Below are 22500 nucleotides of genomic sequence, written 5' to 3' on the forward strand. Positions count from 1 at the left end.
TAAAGTGCACATGGCTTTAGAGGGAACTAAGCTCTCAGGCTTCAGGATCTAAGCAAAAGAATAATCAAGACACTCCAGGATGCAATCTCTCCTATGTACATTTCTTCTGTTTGCCTGCCGTGGGCTTCTTGCATTTCCTCTAAAAAACCTGAAGCTTTAGTAGGAACCCTCCTCTGCTGCGTTAGATGGACTGTTATTTTGAACTGGTGTGGCAACTATCTTGTAGAAATTTGGCTTGTGAAGCAAATTTTTAATTATAACATGGAAAAGTAAAACCAACTATACATGCAATATCTAGGTTGGACCCAAAGAGATACCAGCAGAGTAGTACATTATTCTTGGCTAGCTGAGATCAGTTGTGCTGTCCTGCCTCTATGCCAGCCCTGACCAGACTTCACTGCAGGTTACTTTTCTTCCCTAGCGTTTTTTAGGAGAATAGCTCATCTCTGGAATTTGTAGCTGCCTTGGGATTTGCACAAACAAATGCAAATGACAGGCGAGCTGAAGGAAAGGACACGCACCAGGTCCTTTTTGGTTTTAGTACCTTGTGTCTCAGGAATTTATGTGGCCTGGCACTGTCCCTTGGGTGAACTGAAATGAATGGTTTAAGCTCATATGCTCAATTTTGCAATTACTATAGGTTAAGAGAAGGCAGAAATAACACTGCTCAGCTAATGAGCAGTAACTAGTTTAGGCACAGAAATTCACAACTGTCTCTATACATGCACACTCTGTCTTACCTGGGCTTTGCATGTGGGTAAAACTTAAACAAACTAAATTAAGTAAAGGTGTGAAATGAAATTTTTCTTCATAACGTCTTCTACTAAGCTGGTGCTAATACACACTGCCTCTTCTTTCATTCAGTATGAAGTAAGGTTTTTTGATTTTGATTACTTGGGCATTGTTGAAGTGAATAGCAAATGCAGCTAGAAAGATTTTAGTTAAGATGATGAGGCTCTGAGGGAGAATTCTTTGGGAAAGAACAAAAATATGAAGAAACAGATTATTATATGTATTGCTGAAAGCTGCATGAAGGAGCTGTGGCTGGATACTCACTTCTTTTCCTTTTGCAGGGAGGAATCAGGATTACCTGCTAACTTATTTCAGATGCAACTACTCAGGGCTCAGGTAATTTAATGGTAAGAACCTTAGATAGTATGCATATATATACATATATCTATATATATGTTGTTTTTTTTTTTTTTCTCTGACTAATTCCTGAATATATGAATCTCTCCATGAAGTTACTTTCTTATGGCTCACATGAATACCTGTTGAGAAGAGGGTTAGCACTTTACTGCCTGAACTGTGGTAAGCACTAAAGTTTATCTTTTCACTTCTCTTTAGTTGAATTGTATGAATACTGCCTTCCAGGAGACACACTGTGTATTATGTGGTTACATGGTAAACATGTTATTTTTTTAACCTACATGTGGAGAAAAGAGAGCCCGAGAATGAATTCCTGAAAGAAGTTATCAACATAGAGAGAGATTTGTCAGAACTTACTGAAAATATAATTTATTGTATCCTAGTATGTAAAAAGGGGTAACTTTGTGAAAATTGTATTGATGGGAATACAATTCTTTGTCTCTCTGTTGCGGAACAAGATCGGCAGTGTCTCCGTGCAGGATGTGTGCTGGGGCTGTGGGTGAGCTGGCAGCGCTCTGGCAGAGCTCTGTGGAACAGAGTGCTTTTGGCATCACCGTGATTCAGAGGCTTAGCTTGGCTTTCCTTGAGCCTTTTGTTTAACAAATGACAGGTTTGCCCTTTATATACTCCAGCTCTGGCCTCCCAAGTGAAAAACAAAATCCACAGCAGCCCTGAAGTTTTTCAAGTGGACCTTCCCTTGTTTCTCGCACGAGGTTCCCTATGTGAAAATGTCACTGCTTTGTGTGCCACGGCTGAAGGGTCTTTGGGCTGCACTGGGCTGTTCGATTGAATTTGATTGGGGTGATGCTCCAGACAAGTTTCCAAAAAAAGCTGAAAAACTTTTTTTTTTTTTTTTTTTAAAGCATTTATTGCTTTCATTTGGGAGCAGACTCTCAGCAGGCTTACAAAGACCAGATTTGGAAACAGCTTGGTGTTGGCTTTTTTGCAAGCTGGTGTTACAATTGAAGCAGGGGCCTCCTGAAAACTGGGTCCTACAACCCACAGTATTTATTGCTGCTGCTCTATGTCTTTAGTGAGCTGGGAATGTGAGGGCAGAAATAAAGGTTATTGATACAGTTTGGGCTTTTATGTATAGGGACATTACTTAGAGTGACAATAGACGTGGTAAGCGTCAGTCTCAGGCCACACCTGCAATATTGCATTACATGAAATCCTAGAAAACACATCGTTATGAAAATATTGACAAACTGTTGAGAAGGTGAGAGGAGCAACAAAGAAATCCGAGCAGAAGGGACCAAATTATGAGGAAAGATTAAAAAAAAACCTAAGTGCCATATCTATGACTTTGCTAGAAGATGATTGATGGGAAACACAGATAAGTTTGAAGGGAGCCCGAACTCCAAAAAAAGGAGAGAGAGAGAGAACAGTTAGGACAGTATAGGAAGGTATAACTAAGAGTGATGGGGTGTAGTTAAGCAAGAGAAAATTTAAGCTGGATCTTAGGAAAAAATCATTACTGAAATATATTAGGCTGCTGAGTGATTGTCCATGGGGAACAGTGCAAACTGCTGCCTGTAGATTGTTTAGCCTGGGCAAAATGTTTTCAGGCATTGCAGCCGAGGAAGCTCCAGATGCAGGAGACTAAAGTATACACCTTTATCAGTGGTTTTACTGTTTTGCGGGTATTGTTTACAGGCATAAATTACTTAAACCTTAAGTGTGGAAGTGGCTCATCATTGTTGAAATTGGTTGGAATCAGATAGGTAAACATCTAACAGAGACTTGGGTCTAAAGGGATAGATGTCCATTAGGACTGAGGACCAAAACAGCAAGGTGTCTTACACCTACATGTCAGCACATAACCACAACTAGCCCTAAGCACCTGTGGGAGCCCTGTGCAGGGTGTGGGACATGCTGTGCTGTGTCTGTCATGCTGTGCTGTGGCACTGGTACCCGTGGAGGCATCTCAGCAGCTCAGCAGGCAGCCTGCACCAGTGGAGCTGACCCACTTCCCACCTCTTCAGCCCACAGGCACAATGATCCAGGCATGCTCATCTTTTGCTTTGGACACAGAAAGGCTTTCCAGACAGACAAAAGGAAAGCAGGAAAGCCTTCCTCCCCAGGTGCAGCTGAGCAAGGTGATGGTGTCCCCTTTTGGGAAAGCTCAGTGTCCGTTGTGCTCACCTGGCATGTGGGAACCTGTCTCCCTGAAAACCTTCCTTGGGGAGAGGTTCGGGGTGGCATCTTGTTCTCCAGCCATGCTCCTAACTGAAGGTGGTTTGAATGAGGGAACTTTGCACTCCATGGTAGAAATTCCTCAGGTTTGTAGAGAAGAACTTAAATTTATTGAGCTGGAGAGTGGTAAGGATAAACCCAAATAGCCCATGGACCAGGCACCTGCTGAGAGCAGCAAAACCTGAGTTTCCTTCCCTGCTCTGGTGTCTTCCTTGAGAAGTAATGCTACTGTCTCTTCCCTTTGCCTTTCACGATGACTTGCATCTTTTGGGCCTCCTGCAAGCTCACAGTGATGTAAACAGAATAAAAACTTGTTTGTGGATCCTGATAAGCAATAGGAAGAGACAAATTTTAGGCTTTCCAGCTTGTCAAGCTTGTCAGGACCTGCCTGGAAACAGACTTTTTATGTACATCTCAAAAAAAATCGAATGCATCTATGGATTTGGGGTGGCTTTGGAAATAGCTGGCAGCTTGATGGGGGTCTGAGGTCTTCAATTTTCAATAAAGGTGGGATATGCAAGAACTTGAGTAAGAACACAAAGTCACCAGGATCTGGGTGGCCAGAATTCCTGCTGGTGATATGATGGTGTAGCAGCACTTACCTTGCATTTGTAAGGGAGAAAAATAGAAGATAAGCTTTGAAATAAGCTCTCTTTCCTCTGTTAGCAATTTTATTCCATAATTCTTCTTACTCTAGTTCTATTTTATAACCATTTGAAATAGTTTTGAGGTTTTTTTTTTCCTCTGTTGCTGCCCTTTACCTTTTATTCTATATTACTTACTACTCCCTATCTAAAGAAATTCTGCCTAAATTCCTTGAGGGTCTGACCCTTCCCTTAGCTTTAGTTTATGCTCCTTTGTTCTTGTGTTTGACATAAGCTCAAACAGCCTTGTAAAATCTCATTTCTGCTCCCTTCAGGATTGTGTATTCCTCTATGAAATATTTTCCCCACCCTTCTCTACCCTGCCTTTTCCTAGAAAAGTGCTTCTATTTTAGTAACTGTTTTGTACAATTAATTGTCAGAGTTCTAGATTCTTTAGTCACTTTCTCCATTACTGTCTCCATTACACGCTATTGTTCTACACTAAGTTTTAGTTATAAAATAAGCTTTACTCATTTTTTTGTTATTCAGTACTCCATGTTTTTTCCTTTATATTCTTCTAATTTTTCCTCTTCAGGACATGGCTCAACAAACTGCAGGTTGTTTGCATTTCATTGTCTTTTCAGAAAAGTGTATTCTGATCTAGATTTGCTGCTGCTCACAACGGAGGATGTAGTCTCTCTTCCTGAAAGATTTAAGTTAAGTGCTTAATTCAACAAAATGATCTTACACAAAATCCCGAATTAGAAAAACCCGACGTGGAAATGTGAAATTCACTTTTGTAAAGTCTCCTTGACTTTACGTTCCTTTTTGGCAAGAATTATAATTTTGAGCCTGTACATTAGGCTAGTACTGCAAACTGACCTACTCTCTATAATATAACACAAATTATTTTTAAACCAGACCTTTATCTTAAACCGTTCTAAGTAGACACACTGTTAAGTCCAGAAAAACACATTGCTGCAGATAGCTTAAAATGGAGAGGAATTTGGCAACAAGTTGTTGATTGAAGAAGGGAATGAAAATTCACAGTGAAACGTGTTTGCCAGTTGTACAGGGGAGCTGAAAGCTTCTGCAACATGTGTCTCAAACAGCTCATGTTGCTTTTTAGAATGCAGTTTTGTTGTTGTTGTTTTCTTTCTTTTTTTCTCCTTTTTTTTTTTTAAATTTTTTTTTTTCCCCTTCCCCTGGAGTGTGCCATTAACTTCATTCTTCCGTTCACTTTCTTGGTAACTTCTTAAAAGAACTCTGTAGAGATGAGCATGTCGCTAGAGGACCAAATACCAGCTTGATGAAATTGAACAAATGAGTGATTTTACTGGGAGGCAATTTTACTGTTTGTCTTTTGTATTTTTACTTCAATCAGGGAATAGAAAATCTGCTATCTTTTGTTTTATGAAATATGGAATAGATATTAATCTGAACACCTCATGATTAGTTTACATTTTGCACTGGCCAGGAATTGAAAGAAACAAAATACTACCTCTGTCAGCTCTAATGTTTGTAATAGGTATTATTCACAAAACCGGATCCTTTATTCTGCAATTCTGGCTGTGAACTTCACGTGCTTCCTGGGGTTTGAGCTGTCTACAAAAGTTTCTCAAAATTAAATGCAAAATTCATTATAGGCTTTTACTTCAGACATGGATGTTTCAAAGATTATGCTTTACAAAGAATGTAGCCCCCATCTTAAATGATTCCTTCCCTTTATCAAAAGGAAGTACAACACGAGACAGAGCAAAAATACTTCATCTTTTCAAGCAATATTATTCCAGAGTGTTGTACAGCATCTTATAGCAAACTTTGTCAACAGACTCCTACAACATTTAGAAATGACTAAAAGAAATAATTTTTTGTTATTGTCTAAAATGTATCACAGCTTTTTGTATCTTGAGCAAGTTTATGGGTTCCAGGGTTCCTGTTGGCACAACTCAAACATAGTTTTCTGAAAAGATAATGATGCTTTAGACTGATTTGGCTTCAGGACTGCTTTGCCTAAGCTCTGGGGTAGTTCCCTTGCTGTATTTCAGGGGTCTCTCCTAGCAAAGGCGGGTGCTCTGTTTTAGGAGCAAAAGAGTCTGTATCTGATCTTTGTGCTCTGTGCCATGAGCCCTGCTCCTCCAGCTAACTGGTTGGGGCTGGATCATTTTGTTGCTCCAGGCTGGGGCTCTCCCTGTGGCATTTCATATGGAGCACACTCTGGCATGGCACTTACCCCACAGATTTCACAGAGCCAGTCTCTCCAGTGTGGCCCTACCCCAAGCCATGCACCAGCCCCCTGCAGCAGGTGACCCCTGTGCTACCGAGCAGCGGACACAACAATGTGGCCGCTCTTTGGGCGCTGTGATGCTCCTGCTCACCATCTGCTCCAGCAGTTGCTGCTCTTCTGGAGTTGGTGGCACACTCCAAAACACACATACTTATGTTTATACACACGTGTATAGAGATATGTGTATGTATATGTATATATCTTCTCTGAGATAAGCACACCACTACTAGGAGAAGGGAGCTAGCCCGTTCAGGAGTCCTCAGGACCTGTAGGCACAGAGATGTGCATCAGGCTGGGACTGGGACTCAGTTGGGGAAACTTCCCGGCAGTGGCCCCGGTCTGGGCGATATCCCAGGAGATCACAGCCAAGGCTCCTCACTCTCTCCAGATCACAAGTTAAAACAAATGAAGCCAGATGGGAAAATATTGTTAAAGCTGTTTTGCTTCCAGACTTTTGTTTTTATGGTATGCTGTCATGATGTGAGGATATGTCAGGGTGTCAGAAAGAATAGGGCCTGCCAAAAAAAAGAACAGTGGGGGACTGTTCTGGTTAGAGGGAGAAAAACCTGGTACAGGCTGTGTTCGTATCCTTGACCAGTGAAGTCACCTCTTCTTTACCTGTTTGTTTGGGTTTTTTTTACATCACAGCACAAGAGAAAATGAACATATGATGATCAAAGATTTCCTGTAGTGAAGCATTTCCAAATTGGTTGATTCCCAAATTGCTGAGTTGGGAAAAGTGGTAGTCTGTGAGGTGATGGTCTTATTCTGCAGCACAGGTCACTCTCCACTCTTTGCCTCACAAAATTCGATGTCGTAAGAACAGATCCAAGCAGGCTTAACAATTAGTAAGATGAAAGGAAAACTGATAGCATTTACAGTTAAGTGTGATGTATTGCATTTCACATGAAGGCAGTTGTTGTAAGCAAGAAACTTTTTTTCCATATTCTATGGCAGGATGTGTGGTTCCCATAATATTCTACTATAGTTTTCATATATATATACATATATATACACATATATATATTTAAAGAGAATCCTTAGGCAAAAGATTTTGTTTGAGTTTTACAGCTAGTCAATACAGAGATAAAAAGTAGTTTGACATTCAGTAGAAACCATTTGGTTTCAGAAGCAGAAGTAGAGAAGTTCCCTATCTACAAATAAAATTGTCTATGTGTAAACCATCCATGAGAGACAAAGAGATTTCTCTTGACAAGGATCACGGAGATCATTGCTGTTACAGTGTAATTTTTCAGAAAAGTGCATATTTATTCTTTTTCACTTCACATACACAAATCAGAAACATACTATCTGGGCTCAAACTTTGGAAAGCTTCCCATAAAGACAGTTGTAGTGATGAACAAGATCGAGTTAGTGGGTTTTTGCTTTGCTATTTCAAAATTCTCCAGTACATCGAGATTTCCAACAAAGCAGATTACCTCATCATTGTCAGTGTACATTACCAGCTTCATGCTGGATGACTGCAGCAAATATCCCCCTCTTGATGGGATGGCAGACATCTCCTTGCTGCATGGTACAAAAACTGGTGTTGATTTTCCTGTTTGGCAAATTTTAGCCTTGGAGTAAGGAGTTAAAATGACAATAGGGACTGGCCACCAGCCTGCTATCAAAGCAGTCCAGAAAAGATAGACTTAGCACGTTTCCAACATCCTCTAGCCTGTTTCAGCACTTTAAAGAAAACAGATGCAAATATGATGGCTTTTGCATAGGGCTTTACTTTTGTATTGCAGCTGGAAATTGTGTTTTTATAGGGCATACACCACATTAGAGTCCTCTGTGTTCCACAGTAATAATTTTGGTCTTTATCACTATGCGGCTATCACATAGTCTAGGAATTTAGCTGAGTTCTTGCAATAGCTTAACTTTTTTATTGACAATCAGAAAAGAAATCTTGGTGTTGTGGCAGGAGCTGATCTTAGTCTTGCAGTTTATCAGGCAACATTCAAATTGTTTGTACAGCTCCATAGATATTCTGGATACTTAACGGACAAATATAAATGCACTCTCTGCCCCAAGGAATTTACACTCAAAATGCAAGGTGGCACAGGAGTAGAAGAGTAAGCAGAAGATAGCCGCGAGGAGGACTGGGACTAAATCACCAACTTGTAGAGCAACATTAGCATCAGAATCGTGAATACCCAAGTCACCAGAAAGGCTGCTCTTTATGTGGATTGTGTTCTTCTTTTCTCATTAAATATTCAGTTTTACAGTGATGTTAATGTGTATGAGACCATATAGGTGGCAGTTGCTAGAGGTCTGAAGTCGTGGGTTAGTGTACTCATCACCACACTCCACACTAGCCAAACAGCCCCGAGGTACCAGGCATGAGGCAGCAGCGTTACCCCGAGCATACTGCTGCCACATTGCTTCTGTGTGGGAACACTCCTTCTAGGAGGCAATGCCAAATCTTCCAGTTGACATGCTGTACAAAACAGTTTTCTCTTTGTCACTGAACAATTTTAAGGATACAGTCAGGCGCAGTAGGACTGTAATCTTGTTTATTCTTCGCAGGCACTACATGGCTCTCTAAAAGCCTTAGAGATCATCACCCCCTTGTTATCATAGCAGGTATGCACCATGTAATCTTCCGTACTAATTGTTGGGAAAATGTGCTCGGTAGTCCTTCACCAGCAGAATCCCAATTGCCAAGGTAATTAATAGTGTTACAGACTTCAAGGCCATAATACTCATCAGTTATTAATTAGCAATTCATTTTGCTGAATAAATAATACTTATGATTGATGATGGAACTTGTAATTGGGCACTAGTAGTGTTTCTCAGGGGAACAGCTTCTCTGCAAGAATTAACTATGACAGTAACAGCTCAGAAACCCAAGATCATTTAAGAAAATCTACTCTAAACAACTGTGACACAACCAAGACATTTACATTCAGTGTTGGAAAAGTGGAGCTTAAACATCAGAGACTTGCCTATGGCAACCAAATGCCACTGTTTTTACCTAATTTGCTTATATTTTGCTTCGCTCTAAGCATTGCCTCCTTATAAGGAAATGTCCTATATAATTTTATGGCATGCATTACATAGTCTTTATGAGCTTTCATATACATCCTTCACAAATCCAGAAGATAGTATAATAAAGGAAATACTTTCCCAAGCACAATAACCCATTTAAAAGGAATTTGCTCAGATTAAATCTATTTCAGATTAATAGATTGTGGAAAATCAATTTTATTTTATATTATTTGGCACTACCTTTTGGCATAAATAAAATTGAGCATAGCCCTCCACCCCCAGAATGGAAAGGGAAGCTGGTAAATAAGGCAAATAAGCTGTTAGTTTTAACTGGGTAGTCAACAAAGACAAGTACGGGAGGTCAGCTGCTGACCAGATGCTGCCTTCAATTAATATTCCAACCCTAAAAGACATTTATCGTTCTCTTTAGAAGGGAGAGCAGCTGAGTCATAAAAGCAGCCCACAAAAGATATTTTAAAGTATTTATAATGGCTAAATCACTTGAAACAAATTAGCCCTGAAAATAAACATATTTTGTACAGTCTATGTAAATCAAATTTCTTTTCCCTGTAAATTGCTTGGGCTAAGTGGGAGTTTTTGTTTGACAAAAGCATATGTTTGCTTCATTACTACATGTGGGTTATTTTTTTTTCCTTTGAAAAGGGTTAATAAACTATAAGATATCATTGCCAACTAAATGAGTTCTGCACCCTTTTAAGGGAGGAAGATGCTGCAGAAGAACAAGTTAAAAAGATATGCAGAGACTATGGTGTAACGCTAACAGACAATTAACAAACTCATGGGTGTTAATTATCTTCATACTGTATCATGTTCAATTAGCTCAGCCCCTGCAACAAAGGCAACCATGAGCAATTGCTTTGATAGGCGTACAGTACTTCATTTGTAGTTAATCGGTTTAAGCCTTGCAGTTGCTAGGCTACACCAGTCTCCAGAGGTAAAAACCTGCACAGATGCACTATGTTTAAATGACTACAGAGAACTGTTTAAACTCAAACCATGTATAACTCTTTATTGATTTTTCACAGAAGATCTCAGCTCTGATGATAAGGTTTTGATATATTTTCCTGCTACAGCCAGTTCCTTGGAGTATTGCAGAAAAAAAAGCTGTCAATATGCTTCTATTATGATCTCTTGATCTGTGGCTATAAAAACCTTTAGCCGCAGCCCTTATTATAAAATAATGGAAGAAGCAATATTTGATTTTTTTTCTTCTTTTTTTTTTTTTTTTTATCCCCCCACTCTGTAATACATGGTGATTTTTTTCCCAGTGCCTCTAGAACTAAATTACAGTATGTTCTTCCTGTATTTCTGTGTTAGAATAATACAGAAGAATTTCTGGCACTAATTAATTTGATTGACTCTCAGCAGGAAAGGATCAGCTGTAGCATCATGAACTTTAACAATAACTACCAACTGATGGGGAGTTCACATCAATAAGACCATCACTAGCCTCCCTCACCTGTCACCAGGCAGGGAATGAGCAATAACCACCCCCTGCAGATGCACTGCTTAGCACTTTCTGCCCGATTAGCAATTTATAATGGTGATCAAGAAACAGTCAGCGGCAAATCAAGACAACTGTCTGGCTGCCTGTTTAATTGGCCTTGTTTGCTTTTTGATAAATGGCTCGTGACTGCTATAGGCCTCCGTATTTTGACTTTTAATAGGCCACTGTGATTAGACTACCAACAGATACTAGGTCAAAACTGAGGGAAGGTGCAAAAAATGTTAATTAATATCAATAATAGGCAATTATTAGTTAGACAGAAGGACCTACTAGCTGCGTGCTCTAATGACTCAGAGCTAACTTGAAGGGAAACAGTGCCAAATTAGCATAACTGTGTATGCAGGCTGCATGGTGGATCCTAGCAAACATCTGTTATGTGAGTAATTCAAACAGAATTCTTCCTTTTTGCATGATACTCACAAAATCATCATTTTTTTTTTTTCTTTTGGTCCCTAATGATACCCTAGTGGTTACTGATCTCGTAGTTGGGCTTTGGGTTGGTCCTTCATATCAAGAGCTAAACAGTAAAAGTTAATTTGGGTGTGTTTTTCAAGATTTTTAAGTTGGTAACTCGTGTATAAAGGCCTCTAATATTGTACTTAGAGGAACATATGCTGAAAATCATCTTGCTCCAAGTGCTGCTCCTACTACAATTAACTTTCCCCCCGCTTTGCTTCTTTCAGGAACACAAACAAGCAAACAATGATGGGCACTGAAATATTTGTGTGCTTGCTATTGCTGATCCTCTGAATATAAACATGATAGGATATGAGGGTCAAAATTATTACATATGGGGGTGCGACAAAGAAGTAAAGGAGTTTCTCTGACACAGTTTTGTGTCTACTTGTCTGTGGTGGTTTTCAGGATATTAGGAATGTCACCTTCATCGCAAACATGAAGCAGACAAAGCACACACCAGCAAAGTGGAAGCACTTCACGTAGAAGGAGTATTTTAAATAAACTTTATACAGAAAAGTAACTGCTCTAGATTTTAGAGGACGAATTATCCTTGTAAGCTTAAAACTCTAAGTGAGTTGAACTCCTTTGATGGGAGAGGTTAGAGGAGACTTGTTCAGAGTGTAGTAACTTATAAGTAGTTTTATTACACCATTGGTATAAGTGGCTTTCGCTTTTTTCCCTGAAATGATTAGAACTCTTTTTTTTAGTAGAGATGGTGATAATATATGCTATATGATACTGTTCTGCCTGTTCTTCTCCCTCCCACCTGCCCAGACATCTGCATGTCTGTGGTTGGGTAAGGAGTTAGTGAGAGCCAAGCTCTGATATAGCTTTACTCAGCCTATTTCTAAGGCAACTGCAGTCCCCACTAATATCGATGTGACATTGATGGGAATTCTATCATGGCTGAAGAAGACACATTGATGCAAACAGAGTCAAGGCCTCATTATCAAGCCTAGAAGAAACATCTGTGACTGCTGGCTCAGGGAAGTGCTGCAAGTCTCTGAAGAGGCTCATCCTGATGGAGGTAGAAAAACAACGTCTTGTTAAGGGCCACATCATTATATCTATATAATATCATTCTATCTATCTATCTATCTATCTATCTATCTATCTATCTATCTATCTATCTACCTATGTATCTATGTATCATCTATCTCCTTTCCCAGGTGTCACTAACCCCTGATTTATTCAGTCAGTAACATATACAGCACCAAGATCAGGTTGATGGACTGTCTAATCTGGACATGGTCTGGTTCTTGAAACTGAATACCACTGAATTTCTGCTGATATGATCTGATATACTTTACAACTGTTTGGAGCAGGAAATGTTTGTGCAGAGCTTTCTTTTGGTATTTCAAAATTATTATATGACCTATATTCTAAAGTTAGGAGAAAAAGCAAGCTCTCAGTAGCTGAGAGCTCACTTCTGGTGACAAGATGAGAGGTATGTTGTTTCAGATGTCTTAAAAACAATATTTGGGAAAGAGAACATGCTCCTGGCACATCTTCTTTTGTAGAATTCAGGTGTCTGACTGCTGAGAACCTGCAGTGCTGACTGACAGAGGAGGGAAAGAAGTGTTTCATGCTTAGCAATGCTTAACTTGTCAAGGGAAGTCTTGGTGGAAGCTGAACCCCTCTATTCAGAGAGAGAAAAATGCAGGGAGCCTGCAGATCACCGCTTGTAGGATTGGAGCAACAGCTATGCAGTACCCTGTGTGGGGTGTGCCACAGGAAAGGGCAGATGGCACATGGAAAATTAGCAAAATCAGAGGTCTGGAAAGGAAGGGAAAGTTGGGTAGTGGGTGGTGTCTGGTGCTACCTTCCCCCTCCTCCCCTGCTCATCCATCCCTCCCCAGCCAACTTGAGTGTGCCTTGTGGAAACCGCTCTTGGCTTCCAACAAATACAGGTGGCAGGGAGCGTAAATGCTTGTTTTCCACGTGTTTACTTTCTGACTGTCCTCTGTTGTTCAATAGCTGCCTTTTAGGGTGCCACAGGCCATTCTGCTCTTGCCATTTGGCAGGCAGTGACACATGGAGGTGTCTTGACTTCTGCTCAGCAGCCTGATGCTTGGCAGCCGTAGGTCTGTGAAGGCTCACCTGGGCTAAAAGGGGACAATAGTAGCCACAAGCAAAATTACCTCCTCTTGTTGTGGCTGATTTTCAATATTGCGTTGCTTATTTGCAATAGAACAATACAGAGGGGCCCCAGACAAGAGTGTGGTATAGTGCTGTGGTGAAAATACCTGTCCCAAAGGGTTTAAGAGCTAAACTTGCAAGATGGAAAGAGTTGTTTTCACTTCATCGCTGGAAGCAGAAGCAAGAACCGGCAGTGACCGAACCAGGCTTTATTTGCTTTCCAATCTCCTGAACTTCAGCCCTCAGTCTTAGCTACAGAACTGTCCTCATAAATACATCAAAAACTTCCTGTAGTATTTAAAAAATATATATACTTAAGCAATGTTTAATGGGCGCACTTATCACTTATAATCATATTGTTTTTCTACTATAACTAACATGCATAGACTTCTAAAAATTTTTACAGTAAATTGAGGATGAAAAAATTTAAAGAATTATCTCTCCACCTTGAGTCATCTTCATTTTCTATTTTACATTGAGGCAAGGGAACAGTGGAAATCATAAGAAACCACGTCAGCTAAGTGTTCCAGGCAATAATGGCTGCATTTTACCTCATAAGGAAGATATTTTACTGCTTATCTATTCACTCAAGTACTTTGTACTTAGGGCATTTGTAGCCAAAATGTACTAGGAGCTGCTTATCAACTTAAAAATTCATAGTGTTACTACTTAAATTTTGAAGTTCTGGTTGATGCAAAATGGAACCATCGTGGAGGTACCCTGAAAACAGATCATTTTTGGGCTTTAGAAGAGTTTGTTTTCCAAGCAGAAGTCTCTGTTAAGTTCCATAAATAAAAGGTAAATAATCAAAGATGCAAAGCCTACTATGAAGCATTTACATTCTTCATATCATTTATGATTTCTTTCAGCTGTGACTGTCATTTTATTATAAATCCTGTTGTTTAAGAACAAAATTAGCTTAATTTACTAAGTTTTGGCTGTTTTGGGCTAGGTTCTTCTGTGTTAGTCAGAATTTCTTAATATTCTTTTAAAAAGAAAATATCTTCTGTTACCTACACCTGAATTTTAAATCCTTTTTTCCCTTTACGTGGAATATTTGAAGACATCTGGTGACACACAGTAAAAGATTTTTTTTAACTCTAAACTTCTATTTATTTGGACAGGATTTGTCTTGAAGGTAATTTGTTTAAAATACAGCAGTTCTGAAATCTTAAGGGCATCTAACTTCAGCTCAATTGTTTCCTGTTATCTATCTCTCTTAAGCATTCTTGATATCAAGAGATTTAAGCAGTAGTCTGGAGGAAGAAAACAAAACAAAAGCAGCAACCCCCTCCTGTAGTTTATGTACCCTGATTGACCTTTCTGTTTTCTCATTTATTTCGCATAAATTATTTTACTAACCTCATCAGGGAAAGAATTGTGGAATACATGGTTTATACAGCATGGAAACATTGCACCAAAAATCATGCACAATATAACATGTTTTACTACATAAAGACTATTTTTTGAAGAGCTGTGGGGGGTTTTAATTTCAGTAGCAGAATTTGTCCCAGATTTTAGATATACTTTTTTGTTTTCTAGTTCTCTTGAATTATGTGAGTTGTTTCTGTCAATAGAATTGGCTTACACTAGCACACAGAGGTCTCTTTTAGTCTTCAGGTCTGCTAAAAGCTGAAGCATCAGAGACTTGTGCTGGAAGATCACACCTCTATTCTGAGGTCTCCTCATTACAGATCAATTCTGACTAAACCTCCTCTGAGACATTCTGGAAGGACATGTTTTCTTCATCACACACAGCCCCAAGGAGTTACTTTTAGGTAGTCAGTAGTCTAGAATATATATATATATATCCATTTTTTTGGGAATATTTTTGTCCTCACACAATCTTCAGTTGTCTTCTACACCATCTCCTGTGAAGCCCCTGGTAACAAGGTTTTTGAAAAGCCTAGGAAATAACTGTCTCCTTTGAAAAAGAAATCTTTTGTTTAGTGTGAAGCAGGAAAAATTCTGAAATTGGAAAACACTATTTACAGTCAGGTCTACTAATTATGCCAGAAATGGATAAGTGTATTACGAAGGTCAGAATTCCATCTTCCTGTGAACCCTGAATTATTGGCCATTGTGATACCCATGACAGTGAATTTCTGTGCTAGATGGATGCTGTTTGAAACTACTTAAGCCCAGACCAGAAATTTTACCCTAACTGGCTGAATACAACAGATAGAAAGATGAGAAAAAGCTCTGAAAGAGCAGCTCTTGTCTGAAGTTAGCCAATGGGGGGATGAGGATGTTTTTCCCCCTCAACTTTTTCCATATTAAATATGTATTTACAGTATAAAGTAGTTCAACGGGAAAAAATACAGTACACTGTGGTGTTTCTCTTTAAGTATTTATGTTCTTGCATTGTGGAGCACAAATGTCTGTAAACTTCAGAGTAGCATAGAGTCTGCATGTGACACTGGAAATAATGACCAATTGTATTGCATCACTTCCTTTTTTTGGGAGGAGGTGGGGGGAGGACATGTTTGGCACTTAAAATCCAACAGGTTTAATTCAGAAAGCTTGAACTGCTTGTAATCAAGTTTTATTTCATGCATGGCTTTGAAACATGAAGACCTCTTCTGGAAAGCTGTAGGCCCCGGGAAGTTGTCTGGTTGGCTGTGTGTATTCCAGATTTACAAACAGGAATGCAAAGTGGGATTGTCTGGTTTTGTTTGTTTGAGCAACATCAGAAAAGTCTTTTATCTTTCCAAAATAATTTTCTGCATAATTTACATGGTTGCTTCAATGATATCTTAACTATTACTTATATAAAGTCAGTGCATTTATGCATATGTATATTTAACACTATTATTAAAATACATGTGAAATTAGTTATTTATGGATTTCATTGGTAAAGGATATAACTTTATAAGATTTCAATTCTGTTAGCTTTTTTTTTTAATTCAACAAAATGCTCTATCACAAGCTGTCATTTCAGAGTCCTGAGTTGAGATTTTTGGCAAAAGATGTCTCTATCTCCCCTGTTTTGCACAGCCTGTTCAATGGCGGCCTGTTACGTTGTCTCCCTGATAGGATAATGATAGGGGTCTAGGTGATTATTTTTTGCACAAATTGTTTATGACAAGACAATTCATTAAAAAAATCCCAGAGATAGGTAGTGTCATCGTTTGTATCTCCAAACCCAGATTATAGATTCTTAGAACAACAGAATCCAGGAAAAATAATTCTGGTTTCCTAGACCCGTAACAACCAATTCTGCTTATATTATACTTTGTCTTGTGTTTAGCAGGTTTAGTATGGCAAACTTCTCAGGGCAGAGATTCTGCTACACTTTGTGCTGTGCTGTTGAAAATGTATCTTTCCTTCTGCGGTTGCCTGATTCTTAAACATTACTGTCCTCACCACGAGTGTTAGACATTTGCAAATGAAAGCAGCACTATGTGGATTTAAGCTCTGGTATATTAGGAGTACAGTAATGAAGTTAAAACCTGAACCCAATTACAGTGTCAGAAGGTAAAACTGGGGCAGGGTCCTGGTTGTTAGGATTAGAGATGGATTGAATTAACTAGAGATAAACTACCAAATAGAAATGTATCAGAAGGAGAAAATTCTCTTTATATTATGCAGTGGGCTCAGGACTTTGTACTGGAATTTATGGTTACATGCTGTGAAGAAAACACAGACTTTTAGGTGCTATTAACAGGAAAAAGCAGTCCAGCAAAGATTAAAAAAAAAAAAGGAACCAGGTGGGAGGAAGCAAATGAATGACCTAGGGAATATTTGGAGTCAAACAGCCCACTGTAGGTTTTTTTCCTCAAACCATGTGTTAGCTTTGCATGATGATTATAGTGTCTTAATGTATCTTTATCATCAATAATAGAAGCAAAACTATAGGAACAAAATTAGTATTCCTGGTACTTGGGGATTTATTTTAGACTGGATTAACATAGAAACAATAGCCTTTAGGAACAGGGGGCTAAGGGGATTGCACGGTTGCCCTCAGACTGAGCCACGTACTGTGGACTCATCTGAGTGCGTTTGGGAGGAAAGTAAAAATTCTGCTCTCATCTAAGCCCAAATCCTGTAAGACTCATTCAAAATGAAATCCTTCAAGTGTATCCATTTAATCTGTGAGACCAGATACAAGATTAATTTGAATGTACTGCTAATCTAAAGATCTCTAGACACTGGAGTTTCCCATAGGGGCTGCCTGGGATGCTGCCTGACATGGTGATGCTCACACAGCTCGTTGTCTGAAGAGACTTGAGCATCCTCACTCTGCATTTCTGCCTTGCCCAGAGGCTCAAACTGCTTTAAATTTATTTTAGACTCAGTGCACAGCATGAGTGCCTGGACATACTTTCAACTTTTATCTTTGTACCGCCTGTGAGCAGATAGAGCAGAAAAGCCACCCTAGTGTCCTGGCATAGCTGCCCTCTTCTGTTAAGTAGAAATGAAAATCATTGCTGTCAGAAGGAAAGATCTGTTATTCAACTTTCTGAAAATGTTCATCTTATCAGCCAAAACCTCCAACTTCCTTAAGTAAATCTACAGCTAGTTAGGAAGTAAAACTTCAAGGGAAGCTGAACAACCTCTCTCTGAATGTGCTGTGTGTTGGGATCAAGCTTAGAAGAGTAGATGCATATTGGGATTGCCTGACACCCGTTATATAAACATAGAAAAACCAAAACAGTAAGAAAATTAAATTATGCTACTTTCTGGTTTTCTGGGAGAAAAATATTCTCCTCTTGTCCAGGCCAAAACAGTGTTCTTCCCCTATAATTTTCATACGTTATGTTTTTGAACGTTTATATGTTTTTGAAACAGGATGCTCACTCAATGCTTTTAACAAAGTTTGTTTTTTTTTTTTTTTCTGGATGAAGTTCAGATGAAGGACACAAGCAAATATAGCAGTTTCACCCAGGAGCTGGGTGAAGACTGCAGGTATCCAAGCCAAAATGGAATAAAATGATTATTTGCAATTCCAGCACCTTAGGGGGAAAAAAAGCACCAGTAGCACTTTGCTTTGCTCTTACCCTTTAGTATTTTACTGATAAAATCTATCCTGAAAATAAACCATGTAATTTCTCCCTGAACACAGAGGACCCCAGTCTGAGTGTTGAGGGGCAAGAAGGGCAGCTCATAGTGCAGCCACCGTGTGGCTGATCTCTAGGCCCTGCATGTCAGGACAACAGATATAATTGACTTTGCTCATAGATAATTCATCTTTGGAGATTGCCTTGAGTGAAAGGCTTGTCGCTAAGGACAAGTACCTCTCAAATGTTATAAGGGCCTGATGGTCTATTTATATATTTACATATGTACTCTTTCCCTTTCACTTTGTTAGGCATCTTTGGCTTCCCAGATTTTCAGATTGAAACGAGACTATAACTTAGGGTTTACCACCTTCTTTGTGTGTATCTTACCACCCTTTTCCACTGTAAGTCATCTCTCTACTAAACAAAAATAAAGATAAACTGTATGTTAAGTATATCATAAAATCTGCGGTTACAACCATAATTTGTGCATCCAACCACAGACTGTGTTATAAATAATTGTTCTTTACGAGACTGTATTTTCAGCAGTCAGCCTGTAGCTCTATATTTCCTCAGGAATTGTTCACTGCATTAAAAATTACCACATGGTTAACTAATGTTCTGTTTAGCATTTTTGCAAAGAATAATTGACACAGATGCACAATCAATGCTGTCTATACTAACTTAAATTTAGCTGCTTCAGCTCTCATTAATGCAAAAAAAATGCATGAAATGCTATATTCTGATGGTGAAAAGTTTAATAAATTAAGCACAGTTCTGCTTTTCTGTCTTTTATATTATGCAAAATATGTGGGGATTTGTTCTTTGGGGTAGTGAGGTGTTTTTTTTGAGGGGGGAAGGTTCTGTTACAGAAAGCTTTGAGCAGGCCAAATACATGGCCAAATTTTCAATGAATCTCCTAGGATTTATTTTTATTCAATACCACTTAGTTGTGAAATTTGAATTCTATTCCTTGGTTTTAATGGTTAGTGTATTTTAAAACTATAGAATCTTAATTGTGACATACAAAAGTCCTTATTTAGGGTAAATTTTTAATTTGATTGCTGTCTGCCTTGCTGTGTAAATAGTCTCTTGGGTATGGATTTTTAAGAGTGTGTGTTCTCCTTAACATTTCACTGTGTAACAATTCCTCTTTACCCATCCTCTCAATCCTCTGAGCAAGCCAAGAGCAGACAATAGATACATACTAATGGAGCTGTGTACTTGCCATCTGTAAGAGCAGCTGCTCTCCTGCATCTGTACAATATGTTGGAACTGAGAGCTTCACTAATCTGCATAATAAGGAGAAGGCTTATCCCACTCTAGCTAATAATCGCAAGCAATCGATGCACTTCATTCCCTCACTGTAGAACACAACAAAGTTTCAATATGTTTACATATTCTCCAGATATACAGAGGTCAAGCAAAAGAATGGACTGCTCATTCTGCCTCAAGCAAATAAAAGAATTCTGTTCTCCATCATTTCTGAAAGTGTTATCAACAAAACCCCATGATTTTATTCTTATTTTGCAATTCAAATAGAAAATTAGAAACCTTAAGAACTGCATTAAAATGTCAGTACATCCAATCAAGCATAGCTTTTAAACTGTCTGTAGTATTGAACATTTTGGTTTTGTACTATGACTCCTCTCTCTAACCTTGACCCCTATGAAAACATTAGATTATCCATCATGTTATTTCCCAACCCTGTCCTACTGAATATAATACAGATATAGGAGTGGTACTAATTTATTTTGGTACTAATTCATTACAGGAAACACTTGCTGATGATTGTATAAATGTCCTTCTAACTGTTGTGCACGTATAGGATGAATTTGAAATTCACAGCCATTTTAGGGTGGAAATTCAGTCCATGACTCCTATACAGGCAGAAATGGCTTTAATGCTATATAACACTGAGGAGCAACAGAATGAGATAGCAAATAGACCGAGAGCAAGTGATAAGCAGTATTTATTTTCGTTTCGTTTACGACACCAGGACGAGATGTATATCACATCTCTACCAGCATCCTGCAGGCAGCAAGGCCAAAAGCAGAAAAACTATGAGAAAAATTCCACAAAGAAAATAGAAAAGTAAAATTTGAAGGTTGGTGAATATCTGAAATTCCGTTGCAAAAATATAAAAAATAAAAGCTATTCTTGGATTTCTTGGGAACCACTTGCAATTGTATGTTTTCTAATATTGATAGTTTACCCTAGATGAAATGCAAGAGGCAATTCTGAAAGAAAACTTAGTGTGATAGCATTTACAGTGTTGAATTAACAAGCAATCACTCTGTATCCAGTTTGTTTGCCTGGTGGCAGCAGGAGCTGTAGGCTGCAGCAGTCACCCATGGAAGGCGGGCAAACAAGTCTTCCCTCCCTCCCTGAGAAGGATCCCAATGATGCTCACTGTGACTTCTTGAAACCTTCCCAGTTATTCTAACGTATTTATAGAGCATAGTAATAACAACTGCCTCAAGAACAGTGCCTACAATAATCTATGAACTTGTTATGGCTAGCAAAGCTTATAGGCTACAAGCTAATTCTGAAATTGTTTTGGTATACCATTGTAGAGCTAAAAGCAAAGCAAACAAATCTTCCTGGATAACATATGTTTTGGTACAGATCATGCTAGACAAACTATTCCACTGTCTGTAAGGTGTGACCTTGAGCAATTTCTACTACAATAGACACTGGACTGCAGTGTTATCAATGTTATGTTATTTTTTAGTTACTCTTCAGAAAAATGCTTGACAAGTATCATGGTAAAGGAACATGCCTTTTTCTTATATATCTTGTTAACTATGAGTCGTAGGAAATAAAAGTCAAAAACTTAATGGCAGAATCTCTAAGCAGGGTGCCATCTGGCAAACTACTTGGAAAATGTGAAAAATTTGTATGCATGCATGCTATGCAAACCTACTTACATCCAAGTAACTTTTCAGCTCCCAAAGACTCAAATTTTTATGATCAGGCATGGCTGTAGCTACATTTTGAAGCTGTAAATAGTTTGCCCTAGCCCCAACAAACCATATTTTTGGTGGGTGAAGGCTGTGTGCCTTCAGGACCAGCAGTGTGCAGGGTGCTGCCCTTTAGCCAGAGTGCCCTATGTAATAGTAGTAGTATCTGGAATCAGATAACTGTCTCTGAATTTTAGTTTTCAGGCTAAGAGGCTTATCTTGGAAACACAAACTGAATATGCTCAAAATAACCTAAAAGTTTTTATGTTAAAGTCAATCCATTATTTTTAGTTGTCCCAAAAGTCAGAGTTTAAACATGAATATTTGATGCATTGGTGATTCTGGAGACCATACCTGTGTATTTGTGAGTGTGCAGATAGTAGCTACAAGGGGAGAAGAGGAGGTAAGGCTGAATCACTTGTGACAAAAAGAATTTTCTGCAGAGTATTAATCAATATTCTGGCTCTCATTCTGGAGCCCAGGTAGGCAGCCTCAGTGTTCCTTATCTGTTTCTCTAGGTGTGCTGTTCCTGCCAAAGCTGAATTTATGGAAAACATTAAATTATGTATTTTTTCCCAAATCTGGGGTTTTGTGATGCTCTGGACACATAGGAGGTACTTCAGTTTGTCTGTCATATTACCATTTAACATTGCCATACATGCTGCAAAGGGGCACTGCAGTTGGTCTTTTTATGTTTCATGCTATTTTCATACACTGAGCTCCACAAAGTGGAAGGAAGAGTGGGAGAAAGCACAGACCTGGATAGTTAGGAGATGGTGTCACATTTACCCATCTGCCTTTTCACTGCAGTCAGCCAGGATCTTTGCTCACATCATGCTCAAAAAGGGAGCAGTAGCTCTAATGGGGAAAACCAACAAAACCCAGTGACATCCCCAGATGTCCACCCTCCATTCAGTGACTGACAAATGCGCAGCAGATGGTTCAAGTGCTCTCAGATGTATTTACAGATCAATGTACAAGTATGTAAATAAATAACCAATGCTTAGTATTATTATATTAACCAATACTTAGTATTATTTCCACCTACTTCTCTGTAGGTGCAGTGATCCTACCTCAGCCTAAGGTAGGATCTGACTTCTTCCATCCTCCATGTGTATGGAAATGTTGGGCGATGTGTAGTCTCACCAGATCCTGTGTAGCTGACTCATGGAAATCACTGTTTGTTTTCTCTGCAATAAGT

The sequence above is a fragment of the Nesoenas mayeri genome (assembly GCF_963082525.1).
Source record: "Nesoenas mayeri genome assembly, chromosome: 6".
NCBI lineage: Eukaryota > Metazoa > Chordata > Aves > Columbiformes > Columbidae > Nesoenas > Nesoenas mayeri.